This window comes from Argentina anserina, unplaced genomic scaffold (genome assembly GCF_933775445.1).
Source record: "Argentina anserina unplaced genomic scaffold, drPotAnse1.1, whole genome shotgun sequence".
Taxonomy (NCBI): Eukaryota; Viridiplantae; Streptophyta; class Magnoliopsida; order Rosales; family Rosaceae; genus Argentina; species Argentina anserina.
Window position 1 is genome coordinate 510,841 of NW_026089443.1, and position 21,122 is coordinate 531,962.

Here is a 21,122-nt window from a genome sequence, read left to right on the forward strand (position 1 = left end):
ACATGCCCTTTTGGTACGTTTGCTTATCGTCGCATGCCTTTTGGTTTGTGCAACGCCCCAGGTACGTTTCAACGTTGTATGTATCACATTTTCTCTGAGTATATTGGTTCTAAAATTGAAGTTTTCATGGATGATTTCTCTGTCTATGGTGAAGATTTCGAAACTTGTTTAGAAAATGTTGAACTTGTGCTTAAACGTTGTGAAGAAACTAACTTGGTTTTGAATTGGGAAAAATGTCACTTTATGGTCACGCAAGGTATTGTCTTAGGTCATATTGTTTCATCTAGAGGAATTGAGGTTGATAAGTCTAAAATAGATCTTGTGCGTCACTTACCCCTCCCCACAAGTGTGAGGGATGTTCGATCGTTTCTTGGACATGCAGGTTTCTATCGTAGGTTTATCAAAGATTTTTCCAAGATTGCGAGACCAATGAGTTCATTGCTTCAAAAAGACGTCCCATTCAACTTTGATGATGATTGCAAGCATGCATTCGAGACTTTGAAGAAGCTCCTAACTTCAGCACCGATCATGGCACCGCCGGATTGGTCCTTGCCATTCGAGTTGATGTGTGATGCCTCCGACTATGCAGTTGGAGCCGTGCTAGGGCAGAGGAAGGACAAGCAGCCCTACGCCATCTACTATGCCTCACGAACACTCAATGATGCTCAACAAAACTACACCACAACTGAAAAAGAACTTCTTGCCGTGATCTTTGCTCTAGATAAGTTTCGTTCTTACTTACTTCAATCTAAAGTTATTGTTTACACTGACCATGCAGCTTTGAAGTATTTAATGACAAAGAAGGATGCCAAACCGAGATTGATTCGATGGATTCTTCTACTCCAAGAGTTTGATCTCGAGATCAAGGACAAGAAGGGAAGTGACAATGTTGTGGCGGATCATTTGAGTCGTTTGGTGAGAGATGCCGAGCCCTTGGCCATCCAAGAGAGCTTTCCGGACGAGCAACTCTTTCGAGTTGAGGTAAGTGAGCCATGGTATGCAGATATTGTCAATTATCTTGTTTCTAAGCAATTTCCTGATACATTATCGCATGCACAAAAGAATAGACTAAAGGCATTAGCTAAGTATTATGTTTGGGATGAACCATACTTGTGGAAACATTGTGTTGATCAAATCATTAGGAGGTGTGTCCCTGAACATGAACATCATTCTATACTTACGTTTTGCCATTCTGAATCTTGTGGAGGACATTTTGGTTCACGTAGGACTGCTCTTAAGGTGTTAGAATGTGGTTTCTTTTGGCCTACGATTTTTAAAGATGCATATCATTTTTGCATGACTTGTGATAGGTGCCAACGCATGGGAAACTTAGGATCTAGAGATCAAATGCCTATGACACCGATTATATATGTCGAGATTTTTGATTGTTGGGGTATTGATTTCATGGGACCTTTTCCTAGCTCAAATGGTTTCTTATACATACTCGTTTGTGTTGACTATGTTTCGAAATGGGTGGAAGCAAAGGCCACCCGGACTAATGATTCTCGAGTTGTTGCAGATTTCCTTCGTTCTAACATTTTCTCTAGGTTTGGTATGCCGAGAGTTATCATTAGTGATGGAGGATCTCACTTTTGCAACCGGACCATTGAGGCGTTGTTGAAGAAGTATGGAATTAAGCATAAGGTTGCTACGCCTTATCACCCTCAAACAAGTGGACAAGTGGAGCTATCTAATCGTGAGATCAAGAGAATTTTAGAGAAGTCTGTTGGACCATCACGCAAGGATTGGTCTCAACGATTGGATGATGCTCTTTGGGCCTATAGGACGGCATACAAGACTCCCTTAGGCATGTCACCATTTCGACTAGTCTATGGCAAGGCGTGCCATCTTCCCGTGGAGCTTGAGCATCGTGCATGGTGGGCTGTGAAGAATTTTAACATGGATATTGATGAGGCCGGATTACATAGGAAGTTGCAATTGCATGAGCTTGAAGAGATTAGGAATGAGGCCTATGATTCGGCAATGGTTTACAAGGAGAAGACTAAGACATTCCATGACCGCATGATTAGGAAGAAACACTTTGTCGTTGGGCAGAAAGTTCTTTTATTTAATTCTCGACTTAGATTGTTTCCGGGCAAGCTCCGTTCTAGGTGGCTTGGACCGTTTGTTGTTACTAATGTTTTTCCTTCTGGTGCTATTCAGATCAAAAGTATGGTGCATGGGAAGGAATTCACGGTCAATGGACATCGCTTGAAGCCGTACTATGACAATTTCGTGGAACACAATGTGGAGGAGACGTCTCTCCTGGATCCTACGGCAAGCAAGTGATGATTTGAAGATAGTCTAGGCTATAGACTCTAAACTTAAGCCAATGAAGTAGCCATCAACGAGTGTTTGCATTTTCTTACCCCTTAACTCTTTCTAATTTTCGTTGCTTATCATATTGTACATTGAGGGCAATGTAAGTTTTAAGTGTGGGGTGGGGTATACATCATTCGTTGAATTCTATTGTTTGATGTTATGTGTTTAAATTTTGTGTTTTGATTTTCGAAATCTTAGTGTCATTTTGGTTCTGTTTTTCGATTTTTAAGTTGTTTAGTTGTTTTGTTTTTGTTTTGAGTCCTAGGTATGCCTTTAACTGTCTAGGATGAGTTGATCTTTGAATTTATGGTTGATGGATAAGCATGATATTGGAATGAACTTCATTGTTATTTGATGGTTAATCGATGTGTAGATTTTGTACGAACATGTAGTAGATGAGGATTTTGAAACTTAGGTACAGAATGAGCATGTTCCTTACTTGTTTGAATTCATGTAACCTATGTGAGATTCGAGCCATATATATGTGCCTTTCTTTGAAAAGTTTATTCTATCGTTTCTTGGCTTTATAACCTCATTACATCTATTTTGATCAATTCGTATGCCATAGAATTGCAATGAACTAGAGAATGCTAGAACTTACTTTGTGAAACTTCCGAAGCTTTATGTCATAATATACTCTGATTTTGAAAATGATTGTTGGATCTTTTTAGGATTTCCACCATTTAAGCCAAAAGGCCGTATATCCCTATTTGAGCCCTGCTTGGGACACCTTAGTGTTTACCCCTTTGAGCCTACATTAAGCCTTTTCTTTCATTACCAACATGTTATATCCTTGCTTAGTATAGTTATATCTCTACCTTGTCTTTGAGGCTTGGCAGAGCCGATTCTTGGATGTAATATGGAGTGATGATTTGATTCAAGTGTGGGGTTATGCTATTGTATGTATGTTATGCCGTGAAAAGAGTATGAAAAGAAAGAAAAATGTATTGATGCCGTGAGAAAATAAAAGAAAGGATTCATGATGCACGGCAAGAAAAAGGAAAAATGAAAAATTGAATGAAAAATCTCGGCATACATACATGTTTTGGTGAATTTGGAGTTGTGATGTATTTTGTTGAAGGCTCAATAATGTTATACTTTAGCCTTTGTTCATTTTCACAATGTTTAAAGTGAAGATGGGTCCAACATGATGAGATTTGGCCCTTGTTTTATGGAGTATGGCGACATAAGGTGGATGTTTTGCTCTGCTAAGTCTTGAGGATGACCTTTGTGATTCCTTTTACCTTGAAAATAATACCCATGCCGAGCCTAACTATCCCTTTCTAAAGATCCGCATGATTCTTAAAATGAGTAGCTCTTGATTTGTGGAGTTTGTTTCATAAGTAAGCATATGGTTTGGGTTCATTTGTGCATATGATTGGTATCTTTCATGAGGTTTTCGATTTCCCTATGTTCATAACTCTTGTGTGTGAAAAGCTTTTAAGCATATGCCATGTTATTGAGAGAAAAGATTTGGAGTGCATATCCTATGTGAGTTGAATTTGAACTTGTTTTGAACATGTCGAGCTTAATTTCACCTTTGTTTCTGCCATGTCTTACTTGTTAAACGAAATTTCATGTTTATTAACCATTGAATTCATCGTATCTACTTCGATTGAGTGTTATTCTTGATGCTATGAGTTTGAAGATTTCTGAGACAAAATGTTGAAGGCATTAGAATGTTGTGTCGTTAGTTTTAGTGTTTTGATTTTCGTTTTTCTGTTTTGATTTTCATTTTTAGTGTTTGCTAAGGGACTAGCAAAGTCTAAGTGTGGGGTTGTTGATAGGAGCACAAAGTGTGACGTTCTTAATGTTTATATGCCCTATTCTTATGCTTTGTTACTTCTTGTTTAGTTGTTTTAGGTTTATATTTGATATATGTATGTTCTAGGTAGAGCTATTTCGATTTTAGATGATTTGATGATGAAATTGTGCTAAGTGTTAGAACTCCTGATTGAGCTAGGATTCCTTACTCGACTAGGACTCTACTTTCCTATTTTCATTCTTTCCTATTTCTTAATCGACGATTTCTTTTCAGGAAAGACAAATCATATTTGGAAAGAAAGGAGAGCTGCCGAGTTGCATTCCTAGTTGAACAAGGAAATCATATTCGAGTTGAAGAAGGAGAAGAGGAGGCCGGCCTAGCTACTCCTAGTTGGACCAAGAGATTGCCGTGCAGCCCTTAAAGAGATCTCCCTATTGAACTTGGTTTCCTACATCAAGTTGGATATGGAGTACATAAATCAAATCCATAACAAAGAGGATTTCAGTTTCCCAATTGGATTCTATTTCCTTTTGGCACGCAAGAAGGCTTCCTACACCTCTATATATAGAGGCCGGCCTCTCCATTCAGCTACATCATCAACCCTACACAAAAACACAGCCATAAGCTCTGCCGAATTCATCCTTCACCATTCCAAGAAATCCTAAAACCAATTCCATCATTCCCCACCTATCAATAGCCTTCAAACACGCTTGTGAAGAAGGTTTCATCCATAGAAGTCTCGGCTACACTTGTGGATTGCTTGATTTATAAAGTGTAACCATGATTCACTCTTGTTTAATTTCGGTTTTGGTTTTGTTCTTGTTCATGGATGAAGTTGCGATTTGTTTAGAGTAGTCTTGTATCAATTTTGTCTATGAAATAGCTACTTGATTCAATTTATATAGAGGATTCGAAAATATGTTTTTGGTTTTATGATTTTCGGTTTTTGGTTTCTGCCGAATACATGTGTGAACAATTTTCGATGCCTATGTGTTATGACTATGCTTGTAGCATGATATTTAGGTTGTTGGATTAAAGACTTAAGCTAAGAACATGTTTATTCTTGTTTATGTGATTTTCGAATTGCATGGTTGTTGGTTAAGTAAGTGACATACTTGATGAATTCAATGTTCATGGCGTTGGGATTACATGATTAAGATGAACATGTTAGAATTTCGATTATGGCTGCTTGGTTGTGATTGAATGTGTTAAGTGTCTATGTGTTTAGGTTACTGCTTAGAACCCTAAATGCATGATCCATCCTTGGTGATTTATTGCATAGTCTCGGCATGATTCGATAAGAAGTTGTAGAACTTAGTTCGATCCCCTCTATGTGAGTTGTTTTGGTGATTGTTTATGTGTTGGTTGGTTGATCACATGTATATATTAGTTTAGGTTTTATTTACTGTTTTTATGATTCAATCCAAAATCTATCTCAAAGCTTAAAACCTTTATGAATTCGTGTAAGTATTGTGATCCTAAGCCCTGGCTGGATCCCCGGTTTGTGAACGATACCCTCTTGCTTTATACTACTATGATGTGTTCAGGGTTAAATATTGATGTCGAGTAATCGAGCATTCATCATAAAGATACGCAAACGATGTAAAGATACACAATTGGAATAGTAAAGATACGCAAACGATGTAAAGATACTCAGTTTGAAAGAAACACCCTCCCACACTTGCAAAACTCTCAAATTCAATAGAAACTCGCATCAGAAGCCTGACAGAAAGATACTCAAACGAGAAATGAAAAGATACACAATTGGAATAGTAAAGATACGCAAACGATGTAAAGATACACAATTGGAATAGTAAAGATACGCAAACGATGTAAATATACTCAGTTTGAAAGAAACACACTCCCACACTTGCAAAACTCTCAAATTCAATAGAAACTCGCATCAGAAAGCCTTACAGAAAGATACTCAAACGAGAAATGAAAAAATACACAATTCGAATCGTAAAGATACGCAAACGATGTAAAGATACTCAGTTTGAAAGAAACACACTCCCACACTTGCAAAACACTCAAATACAATAGAAAGTCGCATCAGAAGCCTTACAGAAAGATACTCAAACGAGAAATGAAAAGATACACAATTGGAATAGTAAAGATACGCAAACGATGTAAAGATACACAATTGGAATAGTAAAGATACGCAAACGATGTAAAGATACTCAGTTTGAAAGAAACACACTCCCACACTTGCAAAACTCTCAAATACAATAGAAACTCGCATCAGAAGCCTTACAGAAAGATACTCAAACGAGAAATGAAAAGATACACAATTGGAATAGTAAAGATACGCAAACGATGTAAAGATACACAATTGGAATAGTAAAGATACGCAAACGATGTAAAGATACTCAGTTTGAAAGAAACACACTCCCACACTTTCAAAACACTCAAATACAATAGAAACTCGCATCAGAAGCCTTACAGAAAGATACTCAAACGAGAAATGAAAAGATACACAATTGGAATAGTAAAGATACGCAAACGATGTAAAGATACACAATTAGAATAGTAAAGATACGCAAACGATGTAAAGATACTCAGTTTGAAAACAACACACTCCCACACCTGCAAAACTCTCAAATACAATAGAAACTCGCATCAGAAAGCCTTACAGAAAGATACTCAAACGAGAAATGAAAAGATACACAATTGGAATAGTAAAGATACGCAAACGATGTAAAGATACACAATTGGAATAGTAAAGATACGCAAACGATGTAAAGATACTCAGTTTGAAAGAAACACACTCCCACACTTTCAAAACACTCAAATACAATAGAAACTCGCATCAGAAGCCTTACAGAAAGATACTCAAACGAGAAATGAAAAGATACACAATTGGAATAGTAAAGATACGCAAACGATGTAAAGATACACAATTAGAATAGTAAAGATACGCAAACGATGTAAAGATACTCAGTTTGAAAACAACACACTCCCACACCTGCAAAACTCTCAAATACAATAGAAACTCGCATCAGAAAGCCTTACAGAAAGATACTCAAACGAGAAATGAAAAGATACACAATTAGAATAGTAAAGATACGCAAACGATGTAAAGATACACAATTAGAATAGTAAAGATACGCAAACGATGTAAAGATACACAATTGGAATAGTAAAGATACGCAAACGATGTAAAGATACTCAGTTTGAAAGAAACACACTCCCACACTTGCAAAACTCTCAAATACAATAGAAACTCGCATCAGAAGCCTTACAGAAAGATACTCAAACGAGAAATGAAAAGATACACAATTAGAATAGTAAAGATACGCAAACGATGTAAAAATACTCAGTTTGAAAGAAACACACTCCCACACTTGCAAAACTCTCAAATACAATAGAAACTCGCATCAGAAAGCCTTACAGAAAGATACTCAAACGAGAAATGAAAAGATACACAATTGGAATCGTAAAGATACGCAAAGGATGTAAAGATACTCAGTTTGAAAGAAACACACTCCCACACTTGTAAAACTCTCAAATACAATAGAAACTCGCATCAGAAGCCTTACAGAAAGATACTCAAACGAGAAATGAAAAGATACACAATTCGAATCGTAAAGATACGCAAACGATGTAAAGATACTCAGTTTGAAAGAAACACACTCCCACACTTGCAAAACACTCAAATACAATAGAAAGTCGCATCAGAAGCCTTACAGAAAGATACTCAAACGAGAAATGAAAAGATACACAATTGGAATAGTAAAGATACGCAAACGATGTAAAGATACACAATTGGAATAGTAAAGATACGCAAACGATGTAAAGATACTCAGTTTGAAAGAAACACACTCCCACACTTACAAAACTCTCAAATACAATAGAAACTCGCATCAGAAGCCTTACAGAAAGATACTCAAACGAGAAATGAAAAGATACACAATTGGAATAGTAAAGATACGCAAACGATGTAAAGATACACAATTGGAATAGTAAAGATACGCAAACGATATAAAGATACTCAGTTTGAAAGAAACACACTCCCACACTTGCAAAACTCTCAAATACAATAGAAACTCGCATCAGAAGCCTTACAGAAAGATACTCAAACGAGAAATGAAAAGATACACAATTGGAATAGTAAAGATACGCAAACGATGTAAAGATACACAATTGGAATAGTAAAGATACGCAAACGATGTAAAGATACTCAGTTTGAAAGAAACACCCTCCCACACTTGCAAAACTCTCAAATTCAATAGAAACTCGCATCAGAAGCCTGACAGAAAGATACTCAAATGAGAAATGAAAAGATACACAATTGGAATAGTAAAGATACGCAAACGATGTAAAGATACTCAGTTTGAAAGAAACACACTCCCACACTTGCAAAACTCTCAAATACAATAGAAACTCGCATCAGAAGCCTTACAGAAAGATACTCAAACGAGAAATGAAAAGATACACAATTGGAATAGTAAAGATACGCAAACGATGTAAAGATACTCAGTTTGAAAGAAACACACTCCCACACTTGCAAAACACTCAAATACAATAGAAAGTCGCATCAGAAGCCTTACAGAAAGATACTCAAACGAGAAATGAAAAGATACACAATTGGAATAGTAAAGATACGCAAACGATGTAAAGATACACAATTGGAATAGTAAAGATACGCAAACGATGTAAAGATACTCAGTTTGAAAGAAACACACTCCCACACTTGCAAAACTCTCAAATACAATAGAAACTCGCATCAGAAGCCTTACAGAAAGATACTCAAACGAGAAATGAAAAGATACACAATTGGAATAGTAAAGATACGCAAACGATGTAAAGATACACAATTGGAATAGTAAAGATACGCAAACGATGTAAAGATACACAGTTTGAAAGAAACACACTCCCACACTTGCAAAACACTCAAATACAATAGAAACTCGCATCAGAAGCCTTACAGAAAGATACTCAAACGAGAAATGAAAAGATACACAATTGGAATAGTAAAGATACGCAAACGATGTAAAGATACACAATTAGAATAGTAAAGATACGCAAACGATGTAAAGATACTCAGTTTGAAAACAACACACTCCCACACTTGCAAAACTCTCAAATACAATAGAAACTCGCATCAGAAAGCCTTACAGAAAGATACTCAAACGAGAAATGAAAAGATACACAATTCGAATCGTAAAGATACGCAAACGATGTAAAGATACTCAGTTTGAAAGAAACACACTCCCACACTTGCAAAACACTCAAATACAATAGAAAGTCGCATCAGAAGCCTTACAGAAAGATACTCAAACGAGAAATGAAAAGATACACAATTGGAATCGTAAAGATACGCAAACGATGTAAAGATACACAATTGGAATAGTAAAGATACGCAAACGATGTAAAGATACTCAGTTTGAAAGAAACACACTCCCACACTTGCAAAACTCTCAAATACAATAGAAACTCGCATCAGAAGCCTTACAGAAAGATACTCAAACGAGAAATGAAAAGATACACAATTGGAATAGTAAAGATACGCAAACGATGTAAAGATACACAATTGGAATAGTAAAGATACGCAAACGATGTAAAGATACTCAGTTTGAAAGAAACACACTCCCACACTTGCAAAACACTCAAATACAATAGAAACTCGCATCAGAAGCCTTACAGAAAGATACTCAAACGAGAAATGAAAAGATACACAATTGGAATAGTAAAGATACGCAAACGATGTAAAGATACACAATTAGAATAGTTAAGATACGCAAACGATGTAAAGATACTCAGTTTGAAAACAACACACTCCCACACTTGCAAAACTCTCAAATACAATAGAAACTCGCATCAGAAAGCCTTATAGAAAGATACTCAAACGAGAAATGAAAAGATACACAATTGGAATAGTAAAGATACGCAAACGATGTAAAGATACACAATTGCAATAGTAAAGATACGCAAACGATGTAAAGATACTCAGTTTGAAAGAAACACACTCCCACACTTGCAAAACTCTCAAATACAATAGAAACTCGCATCAGAAAGCCTTACAGAAAGATACTCAAACGAGAAATGAAAAGATACACAATTGGAATCGTAAAGATACGCAAACGATGTAAAGATACTCAGTTTGAAAGAAACACACTCCCACACTTGTAAAACTCTCAAATACAATAGAAACTCGCATCAGAAGCCTTACAGAAAGATACTCAAACGAGAAATGAAAAGATACACAATTCGAATCGTAAAGATACGCAAACGATGTAAAGATACTCAGTTTGAAAGAAACACACTCCCACACTTGCAAAACACTCAAATACAATAGAAAGTCGCATCAGAAGCCTTACAGAAAGATACTCAAACGAGAAATGAAAAGATACACAATTGGAATAGTAAAGATACGCAAACGATGTAAAGATACACAATTGGAATAGTAAAGATACGCAAACGATGTAAAGATACTCAGTTTGAAAGAAACACACTCCCACACTTACAAAACTCTCAAATACAATAGAAACTCGCATCAGAAGCCTTACAGAAAGATACTCAAACGAGAAATGAAAAGATACACAATTGGAATAGTAAAGATACGCAAACGATGTAAAGATACACAATTGGAATAGTAAAGATACGCAAACGATGTAAAGATACTCAGTTTGAAAGAAACACACTCCCACACTTGCAAAACTCTCAAATACAATAGAAACTCGCATCAGAAGCCTTACAGAAAGATACTCAAACGAGAAATGAAAAGATACACAATTGGAATAGTAAAGATACGCAAACGATGTAAAGATACACAATTGGAATAGTAAAGATACGCAAACGATGTAAAGATACTCAGTTTGAAAGAAACACCCTCCCACACTTGCAAAACTCTCAAATTCAATAGAAACTCGCATCAGAAGCCTGACAGAAAGATACTCAAATGAGAAATGAAAAGATACACAATTGGAATAGTAAAGATACGCAAACGATGTAAAGATACTCAGTTTGAAAGAAACACACTCCCACACTTGCAAAACTCTCAAATACAATAGAAACTCGCATCAGAAGCCTTACAGAAAGATACTCAAACGAGAAATGAAAAGATACACAATTGGAATAGTAAAGATACGCAAACGATGTAAAGATACACAATTGGAATAGTAAAGATACGCAAACGATGTAAAGATACACAATTGGAATAGTAAAGATACGCAAACGATGTAAAGATACTCAGTTTGAAAGAAACACACTCCCACACTTGCAAAACACTCAAATACAATAGAAACTCGCATCAGAAGCCTTACAGAAAGATACTCAAACGAGAAATGAAAAGATACACAATTGGAATAGTAAAGATACGCAAACGATGTAAAGATACACAATTAGAATAGTAAAGATACGCAAACGATGTAAAGATACTCAGTTTGAAAACAACACACTCCCACACTTGCAAAACTCTCAAATACAATAGAAACTCGCATCAGAAAGCCTTACAGAAAGATACTCAAACGAGAAATGAAAAGATACACAATTCGAATCGTAAAGATACGCAAACGATGTAAAGATACTCAGTTTGAAAGAAACACACTCCCACACTTGCAAAACACTCAAATACAATAGAAAGTCGCATCAGAAGCCTTACAGAAAGATACTCAAACGAGAAATGAAAAGATACACAATTGGAATAGTAAAGATACGCAAACGATGTAAAGATACACAATTGGAATAGTAAAGATACGCAAACGATGTAAAGATACTCAGTTTGAAAGAAACACACTCCCACACTTGCAAAACTCTCAAATACAATAGAAACTCGCATCAGAAGCCTTACAGAAAGATACTCAAACGAGAAATGAAAAGATACACAATTGGAATAGTAAAGATACGCAAACGATGTAAAGATACACAATTTGAATAGTAAAGATACGCAAACGATGTAAAGATACTCAGTTTGAAAGAAACACACTCCCACACTTGCAAAACTCTCAAATACAATAGAAACTCGCATCAGAAGCCTTACAGAAAGATACTCAAACGAGAAATGAAAAGATACACAATTGGAATAGTAAAGATACGCAAACGATGTAAAGATACACAATTAGAATAGTAAAGATACGCAAACGATGTAAAGATACTCAGTTTGAAAACAACACACTCCCACACTTGCAAAACTCTCAAATACAATAGAAACTCGCATCAGAAAGCCTTACAGAAAGATACTCAAACGAGAAATGAAAAGATACACAATTGGAATAGTAAAGATACGCAAACGATGTAAAGATACACAATTGCAATAGTAAAGATACGCAAACGATGTAAAGATACTCAGTTTGAAAGAAACACACTCCCACACTTGCAAAACTCTCAAATACAATAGAAACTCGCATCAGAAAGCCTTACAGAAAGATACTCAAACGAGAAATGAAAAGATACACAATTGGAATCGTAAAGATACGCAAACGATGTAAAGATACTCAGTTTGAAAGAAACACACTCCCACACTTGCAAAACTCTCAAATACAATAGAAACTCGCATCAGAAGCCTTACAGAAAGATACTCAAACGAGAAATGAAAAGATACACAATTCGAATCGTAAAGATACGCAAACGATGTAAAGATACTCAGTTTGAAAGAAACACACTCCCACACTTGCAAAACACTCAAATACAATAGAAACTCGCATCAGAAGCCTTACAGAAAGATACTCAAACGAGAAATGAAAAGATACACAATTGGAATAGTAAAGATACGCAAACGATGGAAAGATACACAATTGGAATAGTAAAGATACGCAAACGATGTAAAGATACTCAGTTTGAAAGAAACACACTCCCACACTTACAAAACTCTCAAATACAATAGAAACTCGCATCAGAAGCCTTACAGAAAGATACTCAAACGAGAAATGAAAAGATACACAATTGGAATAGTAAAGATACGCAAACGATGTAAAGATACACAATTGGAATAGTAAAGATACGCAAACGATATAAAGATACTCAGTTTGAAAGAAACACACTCCCACACTTGCAAAACTCTCAAATACAATAGAAACTCGCATCAGAAGCCTTACAGAAAGATACTCAAACGAGAAATGAAAAGATACACAATTGGAATAGTAAAGATACGCAAACGATGTAAAGATACACAATTGGAATAGTAAAGATACGCAAACGATGTAAAGATACTCAGTTTGAAAGAAACACACTCCCACACTTGCAAAACTCTCAAATACAATAGAAACTCGCATCAGAAGCCTTACAGAAAGATACTCAAACGAGAAATGAAAAGATACACAATTGGAATAGTAAAGATACGCAAACGATGTAAAGATACACAATTGGAATAGTAAAGATACGCAAACGATGTAAAGATACTCAGTTTGAAAGAAACACACTCCCACACTTGCAAAACTCTCAATTACAATAGAAACTCGCATCAGAAGCCTTACAGAAAGATACTCAAACGAGAAATGAAAAGATACACAATTGGAATAGTAAAGATACGCAAACGATGTAAAGATACACAATTAGAATAGTAAAGATACGCAAACGATGTAAAGATACTCAGTTTGAAAACAACACACTCCCACACTTGCAAAACTCTCAAATACAATAGAAACTCGCATCAGAAAGCCTTACAGAAAGATACTCAAACGAGAAATGAAAAGATACACAATTGGAATAGTAAAGATACGCAAACGATGTAAAGATACACAATTGCAATAGTAAAGATACGCAAACGATGTAAAGATACTCAGTTTGAAAGAAACACACTCCCACACTTGCAAAACTCTCAAATACAATAGAAACTCGCATCAGAAAGCCTTACAGAAAGATACTCAAACGAGAAATGAAAAGATACACAATTGGAATCGTAAAGATACGCAAACGATGTAAAGATACTCAGTTTGAAAGAAACACACTCCCACACTTGTAAAACTCTCAAATACAATAGAAACTCGCATCAGAAGCCTTACAGAAAGATACTCAAACGAGAAATGAAAAGATACACAATTCGAATCGTAAAGATACGCAAACGATGTAAAGATACTCAGTTTGAAAGAAACACACTCCCACACTTGCAAAACACTCAAATACAATAGAAAGTCGCATCAGAAGCCTTACAGAAAGATACTCAAACGAGAAATGAAAAGATACACAATTGGAATAGTAAAGATACGCAAACGATGGAAAGATACACAATTGGAATAGTAAAGATACGCAAACGATGTAAAGATACTCAGTTTGAAAGAAACACACTCCCACACTTACAAAACTCTCAAATACAATAGAAACTCGCATCAGAAGCCTTACAGAAAGATACTCAAACGAGAAATGAAAAGATACACAATTGGAATAGTAAAGATACGCAAACGATGTAAAGATACACAATTGGAATAGTAAAGATACGCAAACGATATAAAGATACTCAGTTTGAAAGAAACACACTCCCACACTTGCAAAACTCTCAAATACAATAGAAACTCGCATCAGAAGCCTTACAGAAAGATACTCAAACGAGAAATTAAAAGATACACAATTGGAATAGTAAAGATACGCAAACGATGTAAAGATACACAATTGGAATAGTAAAGATACGCAAACGATGTAAAGATACTCAGTTTGAAAGAAACACCCTCCCACACTTGCAAAACTCTCAAATTCAATAGAAACTCGCATCAGAAGCCTGACAGAAAGATACTCAAATGAGAAATGAAAAGATACACAATTGGAATAGTAAAGATACGCAAACGATGTAAAGATACTCAGTTTGAAAGAAACACACTCCCACACTTGCAAAACTCTCAAATACAATAGAAACTCGCATCAGAAGCCTTACAGAAAGATACTCAAACGAGAAATGAAAAGATACACAATTGGAATAGTAAAGATACGCAAACGATGTAAAGATACACAATTGGAATAGTAAAGATACGCAAACGATGTAAAGATACTCAGTTTGAAAGAAACACACTCCCACACTTGCAAAACACTCAAATACAATAGAAACTCGCATCAGAAGACTTACAGAAAGATACTCAAACGAGAAATGAAAAGATACACAATTGGAATAGTAAAGATACGCAAACGATGTAAAGATACACAATTAGAATAGTAAAGATACGCAAACGATGTAAAGATACTCAGTTTGAAAACAACACACTCCCACACTTGCAAAACTCTCAAATACAATAGAAACTCGCATCAGAAAGCCTTACAGAAAGATACTCAAACGAGAAATGAAAAGATACACAATTCGAATCGTAAAGATACGCAAACGATGTAAAGATACTCAGTTTGAAAGAAACACACTCCCACACTTGCAAAACACTCAAATACAATAGAAAGTCGCATCAGAAGCCTTACAGAAAGATACTCAAACGAGAAATGAAAAGATACACAATTGGAATAGTAAAGATACGCAAACGATGTAAAGATACACAATTGGAATAGTAAAGATACGCAAAAGATGTAAAGATACTCAGTTTGAAAGAAACACACTCCCACACTTGCAAAACTCTCAAATACAATAGAAACTCGCATCAGAAGCCTTACAGAAAGATACTCAAACGAGAAATGAAAAGATACACAATTGGAATAGTAAAGATACGCAAACGATGTAAAGATACACAATTAGAATAGTAAAGATACGCAAACGATGTAAAGATACTCAGTTTGAAAACAACACACTCCCACACTTGCAAAACTCTCAAATACAATAGAAACTCGCATCAGAAAGCCTTACAGAAAGATACTCAAACGAGAAATGAAAAGATACACAATTGGAATAGTAAAGATACGCAAACGATGTAAAGATACACAATTGCAATAGTAAAGATACGCAAACGATGTAAAGATACTCAGTTTGAAAGAAACACACTCCCACACTTGCAAAACTCTCAAATACAATAGAAACTCGCATCAGAAGCCTTACAGAAAGATACTCAAACGAGAAATGAAAAGATACACAATTGGAATAGTAAAGATACGCAAACGATGTAAAGATACACAATTAGAATAGTAAAGATACGCAAACGATGTAAAGATACTCAGTTTGAAAACAACACACTCCCACACTTGCAAAACTCTCAAATACAATAGAAACTCGCATCAGAAAGCCTTACAGAAAGATACTCAAACGAGAAATGAAAAGATACACAATTCGAATCGTAAAGATACGCAAACGATGTAAAGATACTCAGTTTGAAAGAAACACACTCCCACACTTGCAAAACACTCAAATACAATAGAAAGTCGCATCAGAAGCCTTACAGAAAGATACTCAAACGAGAAATGAAAAGATACACAATTGGAATAGTAAAGATACGCAAACGATGTAAAGATACTCAGTTTGAAAGAAACACACTCCCACACTTGCAAAACTCTCAAATACAATAGAAACTCGCATCAGAAAGCCTTACAGAAAGATACTCAAACGAGAAATGAAAAGATACACAATTGGAATCGTAAAGATACGCAAACGATGTAAAGATACTCAGTTTGAAAGAAACACACTCCCACACTTGTAAAACTCTCAAATACAATAGAAACTCGCATCAGAAGCCTTACAGAAAGATACTCAAACGAGAAATGAAAAGATACACAATTCGAATCGTAAAGATACGCAAACGATGTAAAGATACTCAGTTTGAAAACAACACACTCCCACACTTGCAAAACTCTCAAATACAATAGAAACTCGCATCAGAAGCCTTACAGAAAGATACTCAAACGAGAAATGAAAAGATACACAATTGGAATAGTAAAGATACGCAAACGATGTAAAGATACTCAGTTTGAAAGAAACACACTCCCACACTTGCAAAACTCTCAAATACAATAGAAACTCGCATCAGAAAGCCTTACAGAAAGATACTCAAACGAGAAATGAAAAGATACACAATTGGAATCGTAAAGATACGCAAACGATGTAAAGATACTCAGTTTGAAAGAAACACACTCCCACACTTGTAAAACTCTCAAATACAATAGAAACTCGCATCAGAAGCCTTACAGAAAGATACTCAAACGAGAAATGAAAAGATACACAATTCGAATCGTAAAGATACGCGAACGATGTAAAGATACTCAGTTTGAAAGAAACACACTCCCACACTTGCAAAACACTCAAATACAATAGAAAGTCGCATCAGAAGCCTTACAGAAAGATACTCAAACGAGAAATGAAAAGATACACAATTGGAATAGTAAAGATACGCAAACGATGTAAAGATACACAATTGGAATAGTAAAGATACGCAAACGATGTAAAGATACTCAGTTTGAAAGAAACACACTCCCACACTTACAAAACTCTCAAATACAATAGAAACTCGCATCAGAAGCCTTACAGAAAGATACTCAAACGAGAAATGAAAAGATACACAATTGGAATAGTAAAGATACGCAAACGATGTAAAGATACACAATTGGAATAGTAAAGATACGCAAACGATATAAAGATACTCAGTTTGAAAGAAACACACTCCCACACTTGCAAAACTCTCAAATACAATAGAAACTCGCATCAGAAGCCTTACGGAAAGATACTCAAACGAGAAATGAAAAGATACACAATTGGAATAGTAAAGATACGCAAACGATGTAAAGATACACAATTGGAATAGTAAAGATACGCAAACGATGTAAAGATACTCAGTTTGAAAGAAACACACTCCCACACTTGCAAAACTCTCAAATACAATAGAAACTCGCATCAGAAGCCTTACAGAAAGATACTCAAACGAGAAATGAAAAGATACACAATTGGAATAGTAAAGATACGCAAACGATGTAAAGATACTCAGTTTGAAAGAAACACACTCTCACACTTGCAAAACTCTCAAATACAATAGAAACTCGCATCAGAAAGCCTTACAGAAAGATACTCAAACGAGAAATGAAAAGATACACAATTGGAATCGTAAAGATACGCAAACGATGTAAAGATACACAATTGCAATAGTAAAGATACGCAAACGATGTAAAGATACTCAGTTTGAAACAAACACACTCCCACACTTGCAAAACTCTCAAATACAATAGAAACTCGCATCAGAAGCCTTACAGAAAGATACTCAAACGAGAAATGAAAAGATACACAATTGGAATAGTAAAGATACGCAAACGATGTAAAGATACACAATTAGAATAGTAAAGATACGCAAACGATGTAAAGATACTCAGTTTGAAAACAACACACTCCCACACTTGCAAAACTCTCAAATACAATAGAAACTCGCATCAGAAAGCCTTACAGAAAGATACTCAAACGAGAAATGAAAAGATACACAATTCGAATCGTAAAGATACGCAAACGATGTAAAGATACTCAGTTTGAAAGAAACACACTCCCACACTTGCAAAACACTCAAATACAATAGAAAGTCGCATCAGAAGCCTTACAGAAAGATACTCAAACGAGAAATGAAAAGATACACAATTGGAATAGTAAAGATACGCAAACGATGTAAAGATACTCAGTTTGAAAGAAACACACTCCCACACTTGCAAAACTCTCAAATACAATAGAAACTCGCATCAGAAAGCCTTACAGAAAGATACTCAAACGAGAAATGAAAAGATACACAATTGGAATCGTAAAGATACGCAAACGATGTAAAGATACTCAGTTTGAAAGAAACACACTCCCACACTTGTAAAACTCTCAAATACAATAGAAACTCGCATCAGAAGCCTTACAGAAAGATACTCAAACGAGAAATGAAAAGATACACAATTCGAATCGTAAAGATACGCAAACGATGTAAAGATACTCAGTTTGAAAACAACACACTACCACACTTGCAAAACTCTCAAATACAATAGAAACTCGCATCAGAAGCCTTACAGAAAGATACTCAAACGAGAAATGAAAAGATACACAATTGGAATAGTAAAGATACGCAAACGATGTAAAGATACTCAGTTTGAAAGAAACACACTCCCACACTTGCAAAACTCTCAAATACAATAGAAACTCGCATCAGAAAGCCTTACAGAAAGATACTCAAACGAGAAATGAAAAGATACACAATTGGAATCGTAAAGATACGCAAACGATGTAAAGATACTCAGTTTGAAAGAAACACACTCCCACACTTGTAAAACTCTCAAATACAATAGAAACTCGCATCAGAAGCCTTACAGAAAGATACTCAAACGAGAAATGAAAAGATACACAATTCGAATCGTAAAGATACGCAAACGATGTAAAGATACTCAGTTTGAAAGAAACACACTCCCACACTTGCAAAACACTCAAATACAATAGAAAGTCGCATCAGAAGCCTTACAGAAAGATACTCAAACGAGAAATGAAAAGATACACAATTGGAATAGTAAAGATACGCAAACGATGTAAAGATACACAATTGGAATAGTAAAGATACGCAAACGATGTAAAGATACTCAGTTTGAAAGAAACACACTCCCACACTTACAAAACTCTCAAATACAATAGAAACTCGCATCAGAAGCCTTACAGAAAGATACTCAAACGAGAAATGAAAAGATACACAATTGGAATAGTAAAGATACGCAAACGATGTAAAGATACACAATTGGAATAGTAAAGATACGCAAACGATATAAAGATACTCAGTTTGAAAGAAACACACTCCCACACTTGCAAAACTCTCAAATACAATAGAAACTCGCATCAGAAGCCTTACGGAAAGATACTCAAACGAGAAATGAAAAGATACACAATTGGAATAGTAAAGATACGCAAACGATGTAAAGATACACAATTGGAATAGTAAAGATACGCAAACGATGTAAAGATACTCAGTTTGAAAGAAACACACTCCCACACTTGCAAAACTCTCAAATACAATAGAAACTCGCATCAGAAGCCTTACAGAAAGATACTCAAACGAGAAATGAAAAGATACACAATTGGAATAGTAAAGATACGCAAACGATGTAAAGATACTCAGTTTGAAAGAAACACACTCTCACACTTGCAAAACTCTCAAATACAATAGAAACTCGCATCAGAAAGCCTTACAGAAAGATACTCAAACGAGAAATGAAAAGATACACAATTGGAATCGTAAAGATACGCAAACGATGTAAAGATACTCAGTTTGAAAGAAACACACTCCCACACTTGTAAAACTCTCAAATACAATAGAAACTCGCATCAGAAGCCTTACAGAAAGATACTCAAACGAGAAATGAAAAGATACACAATTCGAATCGTAAAGATACGCAAACGATGTAAAGATACTCAGTTTGAAAGAAACACACTCCCACACTTGCAAAACACTCAAATACAATAGAAAGTCGCATCAGAAACCTTACAGAAAGATACTCAAACGAGAAATGAAAAGATACACAATTGGAATAGTAAAGATACGCAAACGATGTAAAGATACACAATTGGAATAGTAAAGATACGCAAACGATGTAAAGATACTCAGTTTGAAAGAAACACACTCCCACACTTACAAAACTCTCAAATACAATAGAAACTCGCATCAGAAGCCTTACAGAAAGATACTCAAACGAGAAATGAAAAGATACACAATTGGAATAGTAAAGATACGCAAACGATGTAAAGATACACAATTGGAATAGTAAAGATACGCAAACGATATAAAGATACTCAGTTTGAAAGAAACACACTCCCACACTTGCAAAACTCTCAAATACAATAGAAACTCGCATCAGAAGCCTTACAGAAAGATACTCAAACGAGAAATGAAAAGATACACAATTGGAATAGTAAAGATACGCAAACGATGTAAAGATACACAATTGGAATAGTAAATATACGCAAACGATGTAAAGATACTCAGTTTGAAAGAAACACCCTCCCACACTTGCAAAACTCTCAAATTCAATAGAAACTCGCATCAGAAGCGTGACAGAAAGATACTTAAACGAGAAATGAAAAGATACACAATTGGAATAGTAAAGATACGCAAACGATGTAAAGATACACAATTGGAATAGTAAAGATACGCAAACGATGTAAATATACTCAGTTTGAAAGAAACACACTCCCACACTTGCAAAACTCTCAAATTCAATAGAAACTCGCATCAGAAAGCCTTACAGAAAG